Source organism: Hypomesus transpacificus, chromosome 13 (assembly GCF_021917145.1).
Source record: "Hypomesus transpacificus isolate Combined female chromosome 13, fHypTra1, whole genome shotgun sequence".
Lineage (NCBI taxonomy): Eukaryota > Metazoa > Chordata > Actinopteri > Osmeriformes > Osmeridae > Hypomesus > Hypomesus transpacificus.
Genome location: NC_061072.1, coordinates 14,329,890 through 14,349,617, shown reverse-complemented (window position 1 = coordinate 14,349,617; position 19,728 = coordinate 14,329,890). Strand labels below are relative to the sequence as shown.

Genomic DNA, 19,728 nt, shown 5'->3' with positions numbered 1-19,728 from the left:
GACATGAACAGACCCAGCCTGAACAGACCCAGCCTGAACAGACCCAGCCTGAACAGACCCAGCCTGGACAGACCCAGTCTGAACAGGCTCAGTCTGAACAACACTGATGACGACAGAGAAAGAGACAGCCAGAGAAACACAGACAGAAAGAGAGAGAAGAGACAGAGAGAACGAGAGACAAAGAAAGAGAGACTTTTTACTTCAAACATATCTTTATTGGGCAGTCAAAGCTGCCAGCTAGCCACCAGTCATCGTGACACAGACATCTTGGATCCTACTTACTCACATTGAAGCTCACGTAAAAGTATAAAGACAAAAAGCCTGAAGACTGAAACACTACAGTAAAGACGCCTGTCATTCCCTGTGCACAAGGCACCCCCCCCCCCCCCCCCACACACACACACACACAGCACCTTCACACAGCAGAGAGAGAGAGAGAGAGAGAGAGAGAGAGAGAGAGAGAGAGAGAGAGAGAGAGAGAGAGAGAGAGAGAGAGAGAGAGAGAGCAGGGGGAGGGGGGGTCAAACAGGGAACAGAGAGCTATGGTAGCGAGCCCGGGGGACCGAAGTCTGACATTTCCCAGAGTCCTGGTTATTCAACAGCGTGGGTGCGAGAGCAGCGCCCAGCTAGGACAAACCCCAGGTCCAGCCTGGAAGCTGATCCTTAGAACGCATCACCATACCCAGCCAACCTCACCGTCGCATGAATCATGGAAGCTTTCTGCCAGCATGCTGGTTTACTAGGCAGGAAATACACACACACACACACACAAAGCAAGCAAGCACACACACACACATCTCAATGAGAGAGAGAGAGACAGAGAGAGAGAAACCTCTCTCTCATTTGCCTGGCCAATCCAATCATTCAGGAGGCACGACCTGGCCTTGGTCTGTGCGGCGTGCCTGGCCGCCAATCCCACTGACAGACCGACATGACAACTCCTACCCGGGCCTCGTCCACCTGCCGTGCCAGAGAAGGGCTTTGGATCTTAGGACACTGGCTAACAAGCTGGCTAACAAGCTGCCTGGAGCTTTGGTCCCGGCTCCAGAACAGACCGTCCCTCCCCGCAGCAGGTTCAAGTCGGGCCACGGACAGGTGTGAGAAAGGGCAAGAGAGGAAGACGAGAGAGAGACGGACAGAGGGAGACGCTGGAGGGGAGAGGAGAGGCGGAGAGAGAGACACACAGAAGGAGAGACAGAGAGGGATAGTGAGCGAGAGAGAGAGGAGATGACTCCCTGCGGTTCGGTTACCACTGACCACAGTGGGAAGTGAGACGAATGAAAACAATATATGTGTTTTATTATTAGGCAGCTCCATCTCCTGATCCAGCCAAGGCAGGCCCCAGCTCAACCGTCTGTGTGCATGAGGTAGGTACGTGTGTGTGTGCATGAGTAGGTACGTGTGTGTGTGCATTGCAGTAATTATGATCAGTGCCAAAGTGCAGGAAGTGCTCGTGACGCGAACAGGAGAAGATGAAAGAGCTCAGGAACAATCACCCTGATACACTCTACTGAAAAGCAGGCTGGAGACACACACACCGACACACAGAGAAAACCTCTCATCTGATGTATGAGGACACTGTGTGTGTGTGTGTGTGTGTGTGTGTGGGTGGGTGCGTGCGTGTGTGAGCCCTCTCATCATCTCAGTGTAACTCGTACAGACCTGCAAATCAACAGAAGTGTTTCTGCTATAGAAACCTCTTAGTCAGCAGACTCAGCACAGACACGGCAGAGGAGAAAGGAAGTGAAATCATGAAAGCAGAGCTCCAGTCTCTGAGGCCTTCCTGGAGATCAAAGTTGTCCGCTCGGCATCGGGTCTCTCACCAATAATATAAAGACGCACTTCATATGTTTAGTTAATAACATACCGGGCCAACTTCACTCTCAAACCAGCCACACAGGCTAGCCGGAAAGCAAGCAAGTCTGTTACATGTTACCAGTCCTTTGATGGAGTCAGATAGGAGTTGGGAGAGCTCAAGAAGTGCCACGGGGAGGGGGGGGGGGGGGGGGGGGGGGGGGAGAGGGGGGGTGAGGGGAACACGGTTGTTAAAGACCCCATCCTGGGCTGCAATAGGCTGATTAGTTCAGAAAGGTCACAGGGTTGGCCCGGTCCGTAGGGTGCACTTGTTTGAAGACACAGGACAGGGCCGACCCGCTGCTTTGTATGGCCTGTGTGGAGTCCAGAACCTGGCCAATTAGCAGTGATGCCAAAACAGATCCCGGGTGGTGACACACACACACTTGCGTCTTGGAGGAATACAAGATTAGACGTCCGGTGGAACAGCATTTACCATTGGCTACCATCAGCGGGGTTCACCTAAGGAGGACGGGGAACAGCCCTGTGGAAGCTGAAGGTTGAGGGCTAATGAGCTGTATGTATGAGAAAGGAAGAGAGAGAGGGGAGAGAGAGAGAGAGAGAGAGAGAGAGAGAGAGAGAGAGAGAGAGAGAGAGAGAGAGAGAGAGAGAGAGAGAGAGAGAGAGACAGACAGACAGACAGACAGACAGACAGACAGACAGACAGACAGACAGACAGACAGACAGACAGACAGACAGACAGACAGACAGACAGAAAGATAGATGTTGGGAGAAAGATTGAGAGAAATAAAGAGAGTCAAATAAAAAGTTAGGTTTCTCCTCTTAAAATTTATGGGAGAATCGCTACATCTCTTCTCCTCCCTCTCTCCTCCTCCTCCTCCTCTCTCTAGTCCTTATTGTTAGGTTGTTGCTTTTATTCCTAGGTTATGTCATTCTCAGTTGTTAGGTGAATTATTCAAGATAATTCAATATTTCAAAAGCATAGGCTCCTTTCTTATGTATACATATTGTCGATAAGTGTAGCAGCTCATATAAAGGTTAGGACTGACAGGGTTGGATTGGCCACTAGGGGCTGTCAAGAGGTGCAGGATCACATCATCAATGTACCAGGTCCTGGTTACAAACGGCAAAGAAACGGAAAACTGAAACTGAAGCTTAGCACCAAATCAGTCCGTTTACCCGGTGTCAAATATGTCACACCCTTGAAGGGGGAAAATGGACCTGTGGACGATCAGAATGACTGTGTGTGTGTGTGTGTGTGTGCGTGCGTGTGTGTGTGTGTGCGCGTGCATCTGCGAGTATGCAGGCAAGTGTGTGTGCGCGTGTAAGGGGTGTGGGTAAGGTCACGAGCCAGCTCTGTTCCACCACCATGACTAAACAGTCTGTCCTGGCTGCTGGTCTTCCCAGGACTCCCGGCCAACATGCAGCACGTCCTGGCTCTCCCATGCCCATTGGGCCCCTGCAGCCTTGGCTGGGCGCCCCCCGCACACTATACACAGCACCTCTGATATATGGACCATGATGCAATGCTCTCCCTCTCCTAAATCCAGAGAGATCGCCACCCCCCCACACACACACCCCAACACCCCCCCCCCCCCCCCCCCTTTTGGATGATGTGGAGTTGTTGTCATGGAGACCGTGGAGCAGATGGGGTGGTGACTTGTACCTTATCGGGCGGTATCGTCACACGGAGGAGGAGAGGAGGGGAGAGCTCGCTTTGCAACAGCTTTGCAGTTTGATTAATGTCCTCTAGGAGACACATGTTCTAAAAGGAATCTAACCCTCTCCAATGGGCTCCGCCCTCCCTCCCTCCCTCGCTCTCCTCCCTCCCTCCCCCTCTTTTTCCTTCCTCCCTCTCATCACTCCACCCCCTCTCCTCACCTTCCCTCCCTCTCTCTCTCTCCTATCTCCCTCCCTCCCTTTCTCTCCTCCCTCCCTCGTTTCGGGGGCCAGTGTTTGCCTGAGAGCCAGTAAAACTGACACCAGCAGCTGTCCAAACAGTTTTGACCCCCTGGAGGGTATCATCAGGGGGGGTAACCATGGGGGGTCACCAGGGGGGGGATCACCAGGGGGGTAACCATGGGGATGGGGGTCGGGGGGGGTCACTCCTGTGATTACACATGAACCATCCATCGCAGGACTTTCTTTCATCGCCACGGAAACCAGGGTAACAAGAGGGGGGGGGGGGGGTGGAGGGAAGGAGGATAGAGAGAGAGGAGAAGAAGAATATGTCTGGAAGGATGTTGCATACTATGCTATGTAGTCACGTGGTAGTTAATGACACAAGAATGTCAAGTAGTGTTGGCCACTCTTAAAAATGTGATTGACAGTAAAGTACCATAGGCTAAAGTGGACCAGGGTGCACCCGAAACAAAACAACGAGACTGCTGGGAGTGACATGGTGCGCTAAGGCTCGGGCTCTGGAGCTGAGCTGGCTGTCTGTCTCTACACCATCTCACCTGTGAACCCAGCACACTGGAACATAGACTCACTGAACCTTTCAACAACACATATCATCAAACTAAATAATGCTGCGTGTGTGTGTGTGTGTGTGTGAGTATTCATGACAGGTGGGTGTCACCTCTCCTCCTTCATAATGCAGCTGATGTCAGAGCTGCCATCTTGGGCAACAGATGTCCATCTGGATCGTACCTCTCTCCCTCTCCCTCTTTGCCTCCCTCTCTGTCCCCCTCTCTCTCTACCTCTCTCTCCCTATCTCCATCTCTCTTTCACCCTCACTCTGTTTCTCTCTCTCTCCCTCTCATCCATATCCATTGTCTGTTCATCACACCCGCTCCCTACCTGTGTGTGTGCGTGTGTGTGTGTGTGTGTGTGTGGGTGTGCTTGTGTGTGTGCGTGTGTGTGCGTGTGTGTGCGTGTGTGTGTGTGTGGACTCACCAGAGCAGGCATCACCAGGTCGGCCAAGTAGACGAAGGCAGCACCCAGGGTGAAACCCACGGCAACAGGCACACACGCAAACGAGCCATACTTCCCAGAATCCTCGGCCATGTCTATCGCCGGGGCCAGCAACGACCAATAGGACGCAGCCAACATGACCTAAGCAAGGAAAGGGAAGCAGGCGGTTAGGACGAAGGTTGCAGGTCTTAATCTGCATGCAGTCAAGCCTCAAAGTCAGTAACAAGCTTCATACTGGTTTGGTGTGTTTGAGGTCGGGTGTTTCTGAAAGAAAACATCCACAGAAAACCTTCAGGGTCACTCATTCTTTCATTGCAAGAGACTGTTGTACCAAGATAAAGTCGATTTCATTTCCTTGTGTATAATTTCGGGCTGGCGGGCACATGAATACATAAACGTTTCAACTTCCAGCTCTTGATATCAGGAGGGCTTTGCAGCCTGGTACCCCAAACTGAGATAGCCCCGCAGGGTGACCTGATAAAGAAAGTGGAGACTTCTGTGTGTGTGTGTGTGTATGGTTGGGGCTGGGGCGGTGGCTGGGGCGGGGGCTGAGTCGGGGGCTGGGGCTGAGGCTGTGGCTGTGGCTGGGGCTGAGGCTGGGGCTGAGGCGGGGGCTGAGGCGGGGGCTGGGGCTGGGGCGAGGACGGGGAACGGGATGGCTGCGAAGGCTCAAGGCCCTTTGTGGCTGCAGCTTTCTTTGCCCACGCAGGAACAATTGTTTTGCATAATGTGTGTGTTCATGTGTGTGTGCGCCAGTTTGTAGGCCAAACAATCATCTCTGCGTTCCTGGAACAGGACCACATGCTTCCCAGTGGGCTCCAGAACCTTTCCCCTCACACAATACAGAGGGCTAAATAATGCATGCCCTCTGCCTGTACACAGATGTCTGTGTGTGTCCCCGCATGATTGGGTCTTAGCGCGTGTCGGTGGGCGCGCACACGCCTTTGTGTATACGTGCCGTACGTTCATGAACACGGCTGTGCCGGTGTGCTTCCGTGCGTACAACCGTGTGTGTGTGTGTGTGTGTGGGTGTGTGGGTGTGTGTGTGGGTGTGTGTGTGGGTGTGTGTCCTGTTCAAAGAGAACATCCACAGCGGCACTCCAGCCCCTGAGCAGGATCCGACAGCCTCTCATTGATCACAGTCTCATTAATTCACATTCAGCCGAGGCCTCCGGGAGCCGTCGGCCAGCCCCCTGCCCGGGGAGAGAGGGGGGGGCAGGGGGGGGGGGGGGGGGGGGGGGGGGGGGGGGGGATCGACGCTGCGCAGCGGAGGTGTCTGTGATCGCTGGGTGTTGACACAACCTGCGCCGGGGGGTAAGGGCTTGCAAAGAAGGGGAGGCGAAAGAGGGGGGGGGGGAAGTAGCTATTTGACGGGAGGCCCCTAAGGATCCTATGCCGAGTCGATACACGGCCGTTTCTCCCTGTCTCTCTGAGCGCTGTCCGTGACACGTCAGCTGGTGGGTGTCACGACGCAGAGCTGCGTCGCCAGGTCAAGAGAATGTGCAGCCTCTCTGATGGATGGATGGATGGATGTGTCAGCCCTGCTAGCACCACGACGGTCTGGTGAGGGAGGCTCTTCTGAGCGGTGCTGACGTGATAGACTGCAACTCATTGAGAGTCAGGGAGTTCTGGGAGATGACAGTACATCAGATCCCTAATCCATCGTCTTGCTTTAGAAGATCTTTGAATCCCCTGCTGAGGCTTCATTACAGTCTTTGGAATGAGCGTCTGATTACACCCTCGCTCCAAGGAAGAAAATCAATTAACAAACCAATATCCAAGAGACAACCGAGGCCTGCATATTTCTCAAATGATTTCGATAATTAAGAGTGACTACTTCTTTTATGTATTTTGTAAGTCTCCCATTCTTGTATTCCATGTTGATGTGCATTTGGGTGTGTGGTTTGCTTTATTGTTGTTGTGTGTGTATGAATATCATGTACCAGTATGTGGAACGTGATGTTGACATTTTCTACTCAAATCAAATGGCCAATAAAAACTCAATTTACGAATTCTGGAAATATCCTTCTGATAAGTCTACTGGTGAATAGCAGGGTTTTGTGTGATTCTAAAAGGTGACCAGTATAAGGTGCCTGTGCCATGAATGCTGCAACAAAAGGAACTCTGATTGCTGTATCCATTCACGGTTTAATTAGCTGATAAGAGAGAAAGCAATTACAGCTGACAGCACAAAGTCAACAACAGGGCTGATTACAGGGAGAATCGGAGACATGTGACGCTGAACGGCTGACTGATCAGGGATCCATGTATGGCTTCACAGGATGCAATTATGAGAGAGAGAGAGAGAGAGAGAGAGAGAGAGAGAGAGAGAGAGAGAGAGAGAGAGAGAGAAGAGGGTGAACAGACAGACAGAGAGAGAGAGAGAGAGAGAGAGAGAGAGAGAGAGAGAGAGAGAGAGAGAGAGAGAGAGAGATCCTCTAGAACTAGCTCTGCCTCCTCTCCTACTTCCCCTCTTCCTGTCCGCACCGTCGTTGCTCTGTTCCCCTCTTCTCCAAACACATCCCTCTCTCTCTCCCTCTCCACGCATCCTCCCATCTATCCGTCCCCGCTCACTCCTCTCTCGCCCCGGCAATAATGCGATTAATTAGTGTTAAACTCCACAGTGCTCGGGGTTATTAAAAGTGTCACAATAACATCTGCATTATGATATTGTTTGGCAACCGCCAGTCCTGTGGACAGAGGACACTCCAAACCTTCAAATATCCCTCCAGTAAAACATGGAGAGCTTGAGGTGAAGCAAGACGTCCCCCTGGTGTGAAGGTCATTCAGAATCACCATTTGGTGATTCTTTTGATCGTTCTGGTTGAGCGGCATTTGACCTTTTTTGGCAACCAGCATAGTGATTATGTTCAATGTGATACCATAGAGAGTCTAGACTTTCGCCCTTTCATGCCTGCTACAGAGCGGGGGATTTCCAGCAATCCTATAAGCGTGATCATTACTGATCACACTGTATGACAAGGATCGAATCAGCTTGGGTATGACCCGTGTGCAGACTGTACGATGATGACACTTATTAAATCGTAGGCTAGGACGCAAGTTAGTCCAGAAGAAGAAAACGTCATCAGCATGCGCTAGTTGCCGACAAATTCCACCAAGATTAATGTACTTTTTCTTGCGCCATGTCGCGTGGATCAAGACCATCATTTCAGGTTCCATTTTCATTGGCTAGTCAGTAGGCGTAAGTCGTAGCAGTGAGTTGACCGTTCTACATTTATGACACTGTCAGAAAATGTTTGCAGTCCATCTTTCGTCATTGTACCGTGACAGCGGCCATCTTTGAATCTCTCTCACTGGACCACCGTTCAGGAGCCACGACCGCAGAAATGTCCACGTTTGTTTCACAATGCTCATCCTTCGTCTTCAACCCTGGTCCTCAGGGCCAGAAATGAATGGTTGTCAGCTTGTAAAGACCATCCATCTGAACCAGGTGTGAAAGGCTAACATCTAAAACATAAAAGGACAGGGGGGTCCTCCTGGAACAGGCTCCTGTACAGAGCTCCTCAAATGTTTTTAAAGGCCAGGTCATCTATGATGACCATCTTTTGCTGTTAACAGTGGTCCTGTGTGCTTTCCCTGCCTTCGCTCTACCATTAGAGAGCTGCCATTCAGCAGACACCTGGTTGAAACCTCTCCAGACACTCCTGTAATCACTTTGCTTGTCCGCTTCCCAGGGAGAGCTGAGAGGAAGGAAGCCTACACGCTGCAGTGCATCCTGGGACAATTACAGCTCTCAGTTAGCCGCTTCGTTCCCCACTCAGTGGGTTCCTGGCCCCCTCTCCCTCCCTCCTCTTCTCCCTCCCACCCTCCCCTCCTCCTCCTCTACCCCCTGTCCTCCTCAGCCCCCTCCTCCTCCTCCAGCGCCTACCCCCACATACACACACACACACCCACCACCACCCCCCAACAGTCACAGAGAAAGATCACTTCACACTCTGACACTGTGGAGCTAAGTGGCGGCACACGTGTCGCAGCATAATCAGTCCTCCATTGGCAGTGGGGCAGCGACTTGCTCTCCTGGGCTGAAACACCACACAGATCAGATCAGTTTCATCTGAGCACTTAAACGCTAATCAGGGTCCGTCTCCGCGGCGATACCGTTGGAGGCGGAGGGATGGAGGAATGGGGGTATTGATTCTTGCGGTGGATCGACAGGTCTATCATCCCCCTTACAGCTTAGTCTTGAACAGAGATGTAGTTTTGGAAGCGGAGAAGAGACTGAGAGGTAATTAGACTATCGAGTACGATCGCTCTTCCTGTACTCTCAACCTCTCTCTCTCTTTTGATCTCTCCTTCCCTCTCGGAAAACGAAATACATCACCTATCCAATCCATATTGTTCACTGTCTCTACTGTCTTGATGGCTACCCAATGGTTGCCATTTACATTTACATTTAGTCATTTAGCAGACGATCTTATCCAGAGCGACTTACAGTAAGTACAGGGACATTCCCCCGAGGCAAGTAGGGTGAAGTGCCTTGCCCAACGACACAACGTAATTTGGCACGGCGGGGAATCAATCCGGCAACCTTCTGATTACTAGCCCGACTCCCTCACCGCTCAGCCATCTGACTCCCCAACCACAGTTGCCATGCCAACCACAGAACAGTGATGCTTCAGGTGCCTTATGACCCGAGTCAATCTCTCTCCTCAACACTCCCCGCCTCATCTCTCTATTCCTTCATGTCTCTACCTCTCCACCCTCTGTCCACCTCTCCACCATCTCTCCACCTATACGTCCCCTCCCCATCTCGCCTTCCAAATGAACTGTCTACCTGCTCCCTCCCCAGCTACCCTCCCCCGGCCCTCACACCCCAAAATCTCCCTCACGCTGTCGGAGCCAATCAGCACGGCTGGCCAGGAAGGACCACCCCCTGCGAGTCGCTCTGATTGGAAAAAGTGAGAGAGGGTATCATCGCACCAATTACCTTCCTCTGCCCGGACGGACGAACTGGCATTTTCAGGGGAAGGCTCCTCCAATCACCCGAGGAGGTGTTCTGAGCGGGAGACCCCTCGCTGCTGCGCTCCACGAGCCAGGCCTGACCACCTGCTCGACAAGGAGCACCGGATCGATGCATATTCAAACGAGCCCCGGACCTGGGCCTGGCTCCATGCAATCATCTCCAATCATCAGAGCTTCATTCCCAATGGCGAGGGCTGAGCCCTCCCTGATGCGCCGTGCCTAAGCCGACTGAGCCGACATCCTGTGACGACGCCCATGCTTGGAAACAAGGACGGCGAAATCATCTCATTCATTTGGTTTGATTGTGACATCAGAGGACGGGAAGTCCAAATGTCTGTCTGCAGGGCCGACCAAGCGGATAGAGGAGAGATTCATTACGCCACGCTGCCCGGGAGGAGGGGAGGATGTGAGCAAGATGCAAACGGTGGATAAGACAGACTGGACTCGACCATAAAAGTGGTTTACGGCAGCTGTACTTAAGTGTGACGTGAGAAGCCATGTTGATGTGTTTACATCCTGGTTTTGCCGTTCTGCTCCCTCCCTCCCTCCCTTAGCAGAGACAGCATACGAGAACAAGCCCGTCACAGAAAAGCTCTATATGTCTATGGTGGCTCGGTGAACAGTTGCCTTTATCGATGGCATATTTGACCAGGACAAGGTCAATCCTTTAGATCATTGACTGAAAGCCATGCATGTTTTAGAAGCAAGAGAGAAATGTCCCGTCCGATCTACATCTACACCAAGGTCTTTGTCGTGGCTCACATAATTCATCAAATAAAACTGTAATACTGATTTGAATTTCATTCATACCCAGAAGTAATGTCTAGCAGTAAAGAATTTAAAAAACTACCACAGTTCCACTTGGGTGGAAAAAATATTTTTATAATTATTGTTTAGTTTCCAGAGGCATGGGAGGAATCTTACCAAAAAGGTCATCTAAACTGAAGAAAGGTCAGAGAAGAGCAGTACCACGCTGCCCTTGTGATTTTGGCAGTCTGACGTAGCTCTGGGGTGCGAGCTACAATCCCCTCAAAAATCCTGTGAAACATTGTAGGAATACGTGTAAGAGCAGCTGATTTAAATGTTTCAACAGTTCATCTCAAATACAACAACTAGGCTTTTTTTTTTTTTTTTTTTATCCCAACTCGTGGTTTGTTACTCCCGAGAGCAACACTTCAGAAAGCTAACGATAATGTCAAATATCAACATGAAAAGTGTAGGCATAACATCATCAGACAGACAAAATCCGCTGGCGAACCCAAGGATTAATGCCAATGGAGACAACTCAGGGAATATCAGAGATAACGGCGTGACGTAAACAAAAAAACAAGATTTGCAATAAAGTGTCAAGTGTCTCCTTGCGGGACATATCTGGGATCAGGTCCAACACTAACCCATAACCCCAATTGATGTGCGCCTGGAAGGATCGGTGTTGCGGACACAGAAGGGGCCCCACATCTACCACGCGTGGACTTTCTTCTGACTCACTGAGTTGATGTCATAGCAATTGGCCAAATGGGGAACCGTCAAAGACGTTCTATTTTCCACTCTCTAAAATTAACTTAATCAACAAACCATGGGGCTGGAACCAGGTCAGGTGACCCGTGGATACCATAGAAACGCGGGACATAAAAACAACGCGACGTATCGGAGCCCGGAATACTAATTCGATTAGAGATGTTCTGTTGCCTTTTCCCCCTGAGCTAATCGTCCTTACTTCAGTAGACGACAGTAAAAACACACACTATCCCCCTCCAGATCTCCATCAAACTAAGTCTGACGTTGGTGTATTATGTTTTGCAAACAAAAGTAATCTCTGGAACCCATAATGAGAGAAGGTATTAAAAAAAATTGGATTTATAAGTGAATATTGCGTTATTATTTAGAATCTCCATCTCGAACGGATGGCTGTTTACGCTGTGGAGGCCTGATTTATCCCAGAGCGTAGGGATATGATATCATCCTGTTTAGACAAGCACTTCCACTTCCAGCACACTGAGGGATGAAAATACTTGAATTTGAGTTTTTTTCATCACTGCTTACATTTACTCCACCATATTCAAAAATATCCATTAGCATTTGGTTCACATAAATACGTTCTCATATGAACAGCATAATTGCAACACGATTGCTCGACAAACCAAAAAGGACTATGTACATCTGGCTCAGGAAGAGTCCAATCAAGAAAAATCAATGAAAGCAGATGCGTTTTAAATTCGAATCAATCCACTGAAGGTTACTGGAAGAGATGCAGCATTCAATAAGGTCACAAATGATTCAATTTAAACTAAGATGGAGAAAGAGAGAAAAAGAAAACTTCTTAGAAAAAAGAAATATTCTCTTTGACACTGTCTTAAACCTTGTCTGAATCCATGCTTTTCTAGCTGTGTGTGCAAGCAGCTGGATGGATACTAGTACATTCTAACCAACAGTCATGGTTTGGGCGTGACTATGAACGAGGGAGGAAGCAAAGGAGAAAATGACAGGAAAAAGAAACGGGGGAAAGTGAGCGTGAAAACCTCCAAAACAAAACGTACAAATTGGCATGTCTGTTACCTGCAGCAAATAGCCTCATTCCATCTGTCAGGGCGACGCACACAGACACTATCCTGCAAGCCTGTTGGATAGAGGACTAGGCCCTAGCTAGATGGCAGTTTGAAATTATGCCTGTATTCAAATCAACCAAACAGTGGAACTGACATTCTCTTCATCTATGGATATGTGCTCGTGGAGAGCTGACATTTCCATCAGTCACATTTGTGAGACATCAATGCCTGAAAGCCAAAAGCATTCTGCCCTCTCTCTTCCTCCCTCTTTCTTCCTCCCTCTCTCTTCCTCCCTCTCTCTTCCTCCCTCTCTCTTCCTCCCTCTCTCTTCCTCCCTCTCTTTTCCTCCCTCTCTCTTCCTCCCTCTCTCTTCCTCCCTCTTCCTCTCTCCTACTCTCTCTTCCTCCCTCTTCCTCTCTCCTACTCTCTCTATCTCTCTTCCAATTCAATTCAATTGGCTTTATCGGCATTAAGAAACAAATGTTCATATTGCCAAAGCAACGGTGGAACCACAGAACACAGAAACAATATTCATACCATTACTATGGACGTCGGTATACTATTAATGTTACCAGATAATACAATACCAAACAAACATGGCAAATTCAGTTGAAAGATTAAAGAAAACTTTAACATAACCTTAAGATTGGTTATTATATATACATATATATATATATATATATATATACACATACACATGTCAGTCACACACACGGTATATGTTGTGTGTGTGCTTTGTTTGTGTGCGTTGCGTATCTAGGTCACTCACTGTCTCTCAGGTTGTGGCATACTGATACATACTGGGCAGCAAGGTATGCCCTGTCTCCTTCTCCTAGGAGAGCAAGGTCTGCCCTGTCTCCTTCTCTTAGGAGAGCAAGGTATGCCCTGTCTCCTTCTCCTAGGAGAGCAAGGTCTGCCCTGTCTTAGAAAAAAGAAATATTCTCTTTGACACTGTCTTAAACCTTGTCTGAATCCATGCTTTTCTAGCTGTGTGTGCAAGCAGCTGGATGGATACTAGTACATTCTAACCAACAGTCATGGTTTGGGCGTGACTATGAACGAGGGAGGAAGCAAAGGAGAAAATGACAGGAAAAAGAAACGGGGGAAAGTGAGCGTGAAAACCTCCAAAACAAAACGTACAAATTGGCATGTCTGTTACCTGCAGCAAATAGCCTCATTCCATCTGTCAGGGCGACGCACACAGACACTATCCTGCAAGCCTGTTGGATAGAGGACTAGGCCCTAGCTAGATGGCAGTTTGAAATTATGCCTGTATTCAAATCAACCAAACAGTGGAACTGACATTCTCTTCATCTATGGATATGTGCTCGTGGAGAGCTGACATTTCCATCAGTCACATTTGTGAGACATCAATGCCTGAAAGCCAAAAGCATTCTGCCCTCTCTCTTCCTCCCTCTTTCTTCCTCCCTCTCTCTTCCTCCCTCTCTCTTCCTCCCTCTCTCTTCCTCCCTCTCTCTTCCTCCCTCTCTTTTCCTCCCTCTCTCTTCCTCCCTCTCTCTTCCTCCCTCTTCCTCTCTCCTACTCTCTCTTCCTCCCTCTTCCTCTCTCCTACTCTCTCTATCTCTCTTCCAATTCAATTCAATTGGCTTTATCGGCATTAAGAAACAAATGTTCATATTGCCAAAGCAACGGTGGAACCACAGAACACAGAAACAATATTCATACCATTACTATGGACGTCGGTATACTATTAATGTTACCAGATAATACAATACCAAACAAACATGGCAAATTCAGTTGAAAGATTAAAGAAAACTTTAACATAACCTTAAGATTGGTTATTATATATACATATATATATATATATATATACACATACACATGTCAGTCACACACACGGTATATGTTGTGTGTGTGCTTTGTTTGTGTGCGTTGCGTATCTAGGTCACTCACTGTCTCTCAGGTTGTGGCATACTGATACATACTGGGCAGCAAGGTATGCCCTGTCTCCTTCTCCTAGGAGAGCAAGGTCTGCCCTGTCTCCTTCTCTTAGGAGAGCAAGGTATGCCCTGTCTCCTTCTCCTAGGAGAGCAAGGTCTGCCCTGTCTCCTTCTCCTAGGAGAGCAAGGTATGCCCTGTCTCCTTCTCCTAGGAGGATTTTTACCTTTGAGAGGTCACTAAGACCTTTGAAATCTGAGATTACAGAGTGGAATCTCCCTCTCTCCCTCTCTCCCTCTCTCCCTCTCTCCCTCTCTCCCTCTCTCCCTCTCCTTAGGCCTTCCTCTTTGTCTCTTCTTCCTTCTCTCAGGCCTCAGGGACATCCTGTCTCGGATCAACAGTCTGGTTTAAAATTCCTCTCCCGCCTTAAGCAGTCACTACTCAGCTCACCCCCACCCCATGCATACACGAGAGCCTCTGCAAAGAAATACATTAAAAAATACTAAATGTATACACGCAGACACACACACACTTTTCAAATGAGCGGCATGCACACACCTGAGAAATGAGCATCGATGGTGGCAGGCAGCATACACACATACGCACACACTCAAACAGAGCTCCTAAATAAACAAGGGCAGGGACACATAATATCGACGCTTCTCTCCAGCCGTCAACAACCAATCAGATGTAGCCACCTGAAGCAGCTTTAATGAGGAGGAGCTCTCTGTTCTGCCAGGGACACAGGGATGGCCCAGTAAGCCCTGAACCGCTTTCCTGTTGAGCCAGGAAAGCTTCTCCTGGCTCTGGCCTCAGAGGAAGTCTAGGTCCCAGGACCCTCCAGCCAGGGCCCCCTCCCCAACCCCTCCACCTCCCCTTTGCTCCAGCCAGATCTCAACTCCACTCATTATATGACTCTTATTTAGAAAAGGAGTGGCATTAAACAGAGTTACGATTTTTTAAAGAACACCCAATTAGGCCGAGGGCAGATGCCTCCAGACAGCGGTCTGGTGGGCAGGGTTTTATAGAGGCAGCTCAGACTGAGCTCATTACAGAGTGGCTGGCGGGAAGGAAGGAAGACAAACTGAAGCTGGACCGAACACAAACAGGGGGAATAAGGATTCAGAAATGAACTGGGGGAGAAAGAAAGAGCGAGAAGGTGAGAGAGAGAGAGAGAGAGAGAGAGAGAGAGAGAGAGAGAGAGAGAGAGAGAGAGAGAGAGAGAGAGAGAGAGAGAGAGAGGGGGGGGGGGGGGGGGGCAGCATAGTCCACCTGATAGGTCAAGAGGTACAAGATATATATCTAATTGAGTGAGTGTGTGTGTGTGTGTGTGTGTGCGTGTGTGCGAGATATTCTATGTGCCTCATGCTAGGTTGTTCACCTCACTCTGCGCTGAGCCAAGGTGTCTGGGTGAAGGCAGATTGGTTAAGCCTGCAACCTCCTGACCTGCAGCCAGATGCTCTGCCACAGAGCTGTACCTTCCCCTCTCCATCGCACCAAGCCCGCATCAGTCAACCTATCAGACCCCAAATCCACAATAAGCATGCCCTATCGCATGGCTTCATTCCTCGATTAATTACTTGAATAACATATTCTGAGCAAGTACTTACTTAATTTCATAGTTCTTTCGAAACCACCACTTCAAAAGGTAATCTTCATATTTATGATTTAGTGACCTAACATTTAAAGATTCAGCAGCTCTGAAAACCACTTCCTAATTTAAAAAAACCCGCCAATTTGAGTTATAATTACAACGACGGATTACAAGGCCTCAGAGCATTAATGTGCTATGTGAACAAAAAGTTTACAAAGATAGCAATTAAAGAGTTGTCTCCCTATTTCCATTCCCCCTATGGAGATAAGGTTGGATGGTTTCCATTTTTCGTTGAAGAACAGTCCTACTCATTTTAAAGTCTCCTGACGTACTCACCGCAAACTTTCCGACTTTCAAACATTCTCTCTCTAACTTCCTCTCTCTCACAGTCAGATATTTGGACGGTGAACAAAGCTTGTATCTACAAAAACTCTGAAAACTGTCACATCTTCCGTCTCTCACTATTGATGCGATGCCTGAGAGCATGAGACAAAGGTTCAGTGGAGGAGATGGTGGACAGGTGTGAGCATGATGTGTAGGCGTGGGTTATGTGTGTGTGTGTGTGTGTGTGTGTGTGTCTGCCTGCCTGCCGATCATTATCTGTCTGACTGGGATGAAGTTCAAAGCCAGACTGTCTTACCCCGGCTGCAAAGCCCAGACTTCCATCCAAGATCCGCTTCTGGAGAGAGGAACAAGGGAGGAGGAGGAGGGAGGAATGGATGGAGGGAAAGAAAGGAGAGAAAGACCAAACAAAAGAATTGATCAACAAAACACATATTTGATGTCAACCTCACAACCTTAGCCAGCAGTAGCCAACAGCCTCCAGCCATCGATCCCGTGAATCACACACGGCCAACTGTGTCTCTACAGGTGTCTACCAAGCACCCTGGACAACTTGACCACGGCTCAAAAGCCCTCATCCGACGCTGCCAGTTGTACAGTAACGATAACTCAGGGTGAGTTTCGATAGGTCTGCTTATCGATCTGTACGCTCGGGTCTAATTCGACAAACTCCCCTGAATAAAGAGTCGACTGGCAGAGAGAAGGCTGGTGCAGGAAGAGTCTTCTCGTTAATGACGATCATGATGATGGGAATGCACTTACCATGCATGTACAGTATTTAGCATGTATTAAGGATTAAGCATGTTAGGAACTACCACTTGATGATAGCTGATGGTCATCTAAGCCTCTAGAATTCCACCTCCACGCGGCTTACGTCTGCCAAGATACACTTGGCTCAAAACGCTCAACAGACTTCTAACTAATTATCCGCCGGCCTTACTCAGCTACAGCATAAGGAGAATGTACAGTGAGCTCCTTAGACACTCCAACAGACCTTTATAGACAGAGTGTTGTTTAACTGTGGAAGTAAACTACAACCAAAATAATCCTATAACAAAACAAGTTTGTGCTTATATCGTGACAGAACTGTCTGTTCATATTGGGTGTTCAAATGAGAAGAGTTGGTACTTCATCACAATCATCATAACAGCCCACCTGGGGACACCAGAGCCCCTGGTAACCCAGTAAACCCATGGTATCCATAGTAACCCTGATGTACCTGTCTGCTGGAGAAGATGAAGACGAGGGCTGCTCCTGCAGCAGTCAGGCCCCAGGTGAACAGGGTCCCCAGGAGAGCCTGGGTCACAGGACTGTAGCCCGGGAGCATTGCTGGTGCCGATACTGGAACACACACACACAGGGATGCGCAAACATTAGAAAGAGACTGACCGAAAGAAAGAAAGAGACAGAGAATATTGATGTACTTGGTTGCTCTGCTTATTCTGAGCTGTTGTCACTTGATCAGGTTTAGTCCAGTAAAACAAGAATATTGTGATGCCCACAGATTGCATTTCAACAAGGGTGGGTATGTTTGTCAAGAAGCTAGAAAGACTAGTCAAGAAGGGTGTAGCTAGCTACTCAATATTGCATGTAGACTTTAGCCCAACCCAGTATGACAATACTGCACAAACTAGTTAGACTTGGCGCAAAATAATGTTAGTCTGAAACCAGTTGCTTACAATGTATACATATATAGATTATTCAATGTTAGCTTGGTGTTTTCCGTATTTTTATTCTGGATAGTTTTATTACACATATTGGAAGCATCCCATGTAGCTAGTTAGCTAACCTCTGAATAACACCGACTTGGTACAGGTATCTGTAAAAATGTACCTAGAAGCTGGCAAGGGGTTGTTGAAGTTATAGCTATAGCTATATATTTATGCTACAACGCTACCAACAATAGGTTAGTTCTGTCTAACTAGCTGTAGCCTAACAGTTCTGTGAATGTAGGCTACTATACATTGCAGCTAGTTGTATGAGTCTGTTGACAAAGTAGCACAGTTTGTGTGCCGGTTTTTCAATCACGATACAGGTATTCATACACCACTATGGCAAGGCATAACCTATGTCATATTCCTGACATAGGTCAGGAACCACTTGTTGGTTAATTCATTATTTTTCATTGAAAGCTGCAGTCACTCACTGTTCCGTGGCACCCAGAGTCCGTTGAAGGCTATTTACTTCCGGCTTTCGTGTTCACGTGTCTTGTTGTTACCTCCCCCAACAACGTGTGATTGGACTATTTTGAATGCAGTGTCATTTTGGGGCGTCTGTCAAAATGTCATTGGGTCATTATCTGTCATTCAAAATGCCCAGTATTCCTGTGCAGTTAACTTCAGCAATGCAAATATTAAATAAATTAAGCGTTTTGCCTTCACAACAAGACAAGTTTCCGGTGATCTAAATGTTTTTATTTTCATGTGTACAAACTTCTAGTGGTGGTTCTAATTCATTATTAGTCCCATAGATTAAAATACTGTTTGAGTGAAGTAAGCTGATTTTTGTAGTGATTAAAATCGGCAGGCAATTGATAAGAAACACCTCCTATTCCAGTGGCAGTTGAAGAAAATTGCTCCACTTTGGGGGACTCTGGCTTCAACAACCATACTCGAAACTAAAGTCAGAACAAATAAAGGCTTTAACTGTAACACTCAGAGGACACTCTAATTGCAACGACCAATTTTCCAAATGAAATAAAGCTGTTACTGCACAGTGTTGTCGGCAACCTGCCGTTCACTAAGGTAGCTAAAGTGTGCTCCGTCTTGTAATGACACAGTGATGCCTCCCAGAACCGTGTCACAGTTTAGTCTTTTTTCTTTTCTTGAACCAAAGTTTGTGCATTTGTTTTCTCAACTGAAGAGCTTCACATGTTTTGATTAAGTGGTCCATGCTGTGTTTTGTGTGAGTGGTCCGTGCTGTGTGTTGTGTGAGTGTGTGTTGTGTGAGTGGTCCGTGCTGTGTGTTGTGTGAGTGTGTTTTGTGTGAGTGGTCCGTGCTGTGTGTTGTGTGAGTGTGTTTTGTGTGAGTGGTCCGTGCTGTGTGTTGTGGGAGTGTGTTTTGTGTGAGTGGTCCGTGCTGTGTGTTGTGTGAGTGTGTGTTGTGTGAGTGGTCCGTGCTGTGTGTTGTGTGAGTGTGTGTTGTGTGAGTGGTCCGTGCTGTGTGTTGTGTGAGTGTGTTTTGTGTGAGTGGTCCATGCTGTGTTTTGACAAAGAAGAGGGAGGAAAGTAAGTAATGACCCTCCGGAATGTTCCTTTCACTTTGGGGAAATTTACAGATTTCCATGCCTGTTGTTTGACCTCATTAACCCAGAGGCAGTAACTCCTGAGTATTGTGACCCTTGACCTCCGAACAGATCGTCATTCACAGACAGAACACCACTAGTCAACACCAGAGAGAGGGGGGGGGGGCAGTCAAGGATGTGAGCTGTGAGACGTGTGTTTAATAAACAATCATTCTGTCTCCATTTTTCCTCCCTGTTGTTGGGTGGCTATTTTGGTTTTCAGATTATGATTTATCAGCTCAGCTTCTCAGTCGAGGGAGTGCAGAGAACTGTGAGTTTTAAGGAGGCACTTCAAATATAAATCATTTATCTTGTTGTCCAGGCATTAAATGCCACAGATTTGCCTGCAG

The 19,728-nt window shown here is 48.3% G+C and overlaps 1 long non-coding RNA gene across 1 annotated transcript; it reads right to left on the bottom strand.

Moving 5' to 3' along the window:
• Positions 1 to 4,691: 4,691 nt before the first annotated feature.
• Positions 4,692 to 18,319, bottom strand: LOC124476123. The gene is made up of 4 exons (XR_006957005.1): positions 18,242 to 18,319; positions 17,315 to 17,436; positions 16,394 to 16,432; positions 4,692 to 4,872 (listed from the first exon to the last, which is right to left on the bottom strand). It is a non-coding gene; the product is annotated as an uncharacterized LOC124476123 (long non-coding RNA).
• Positions 18,320 to 19,728: the final 1,409 nt, after the last annotated feature.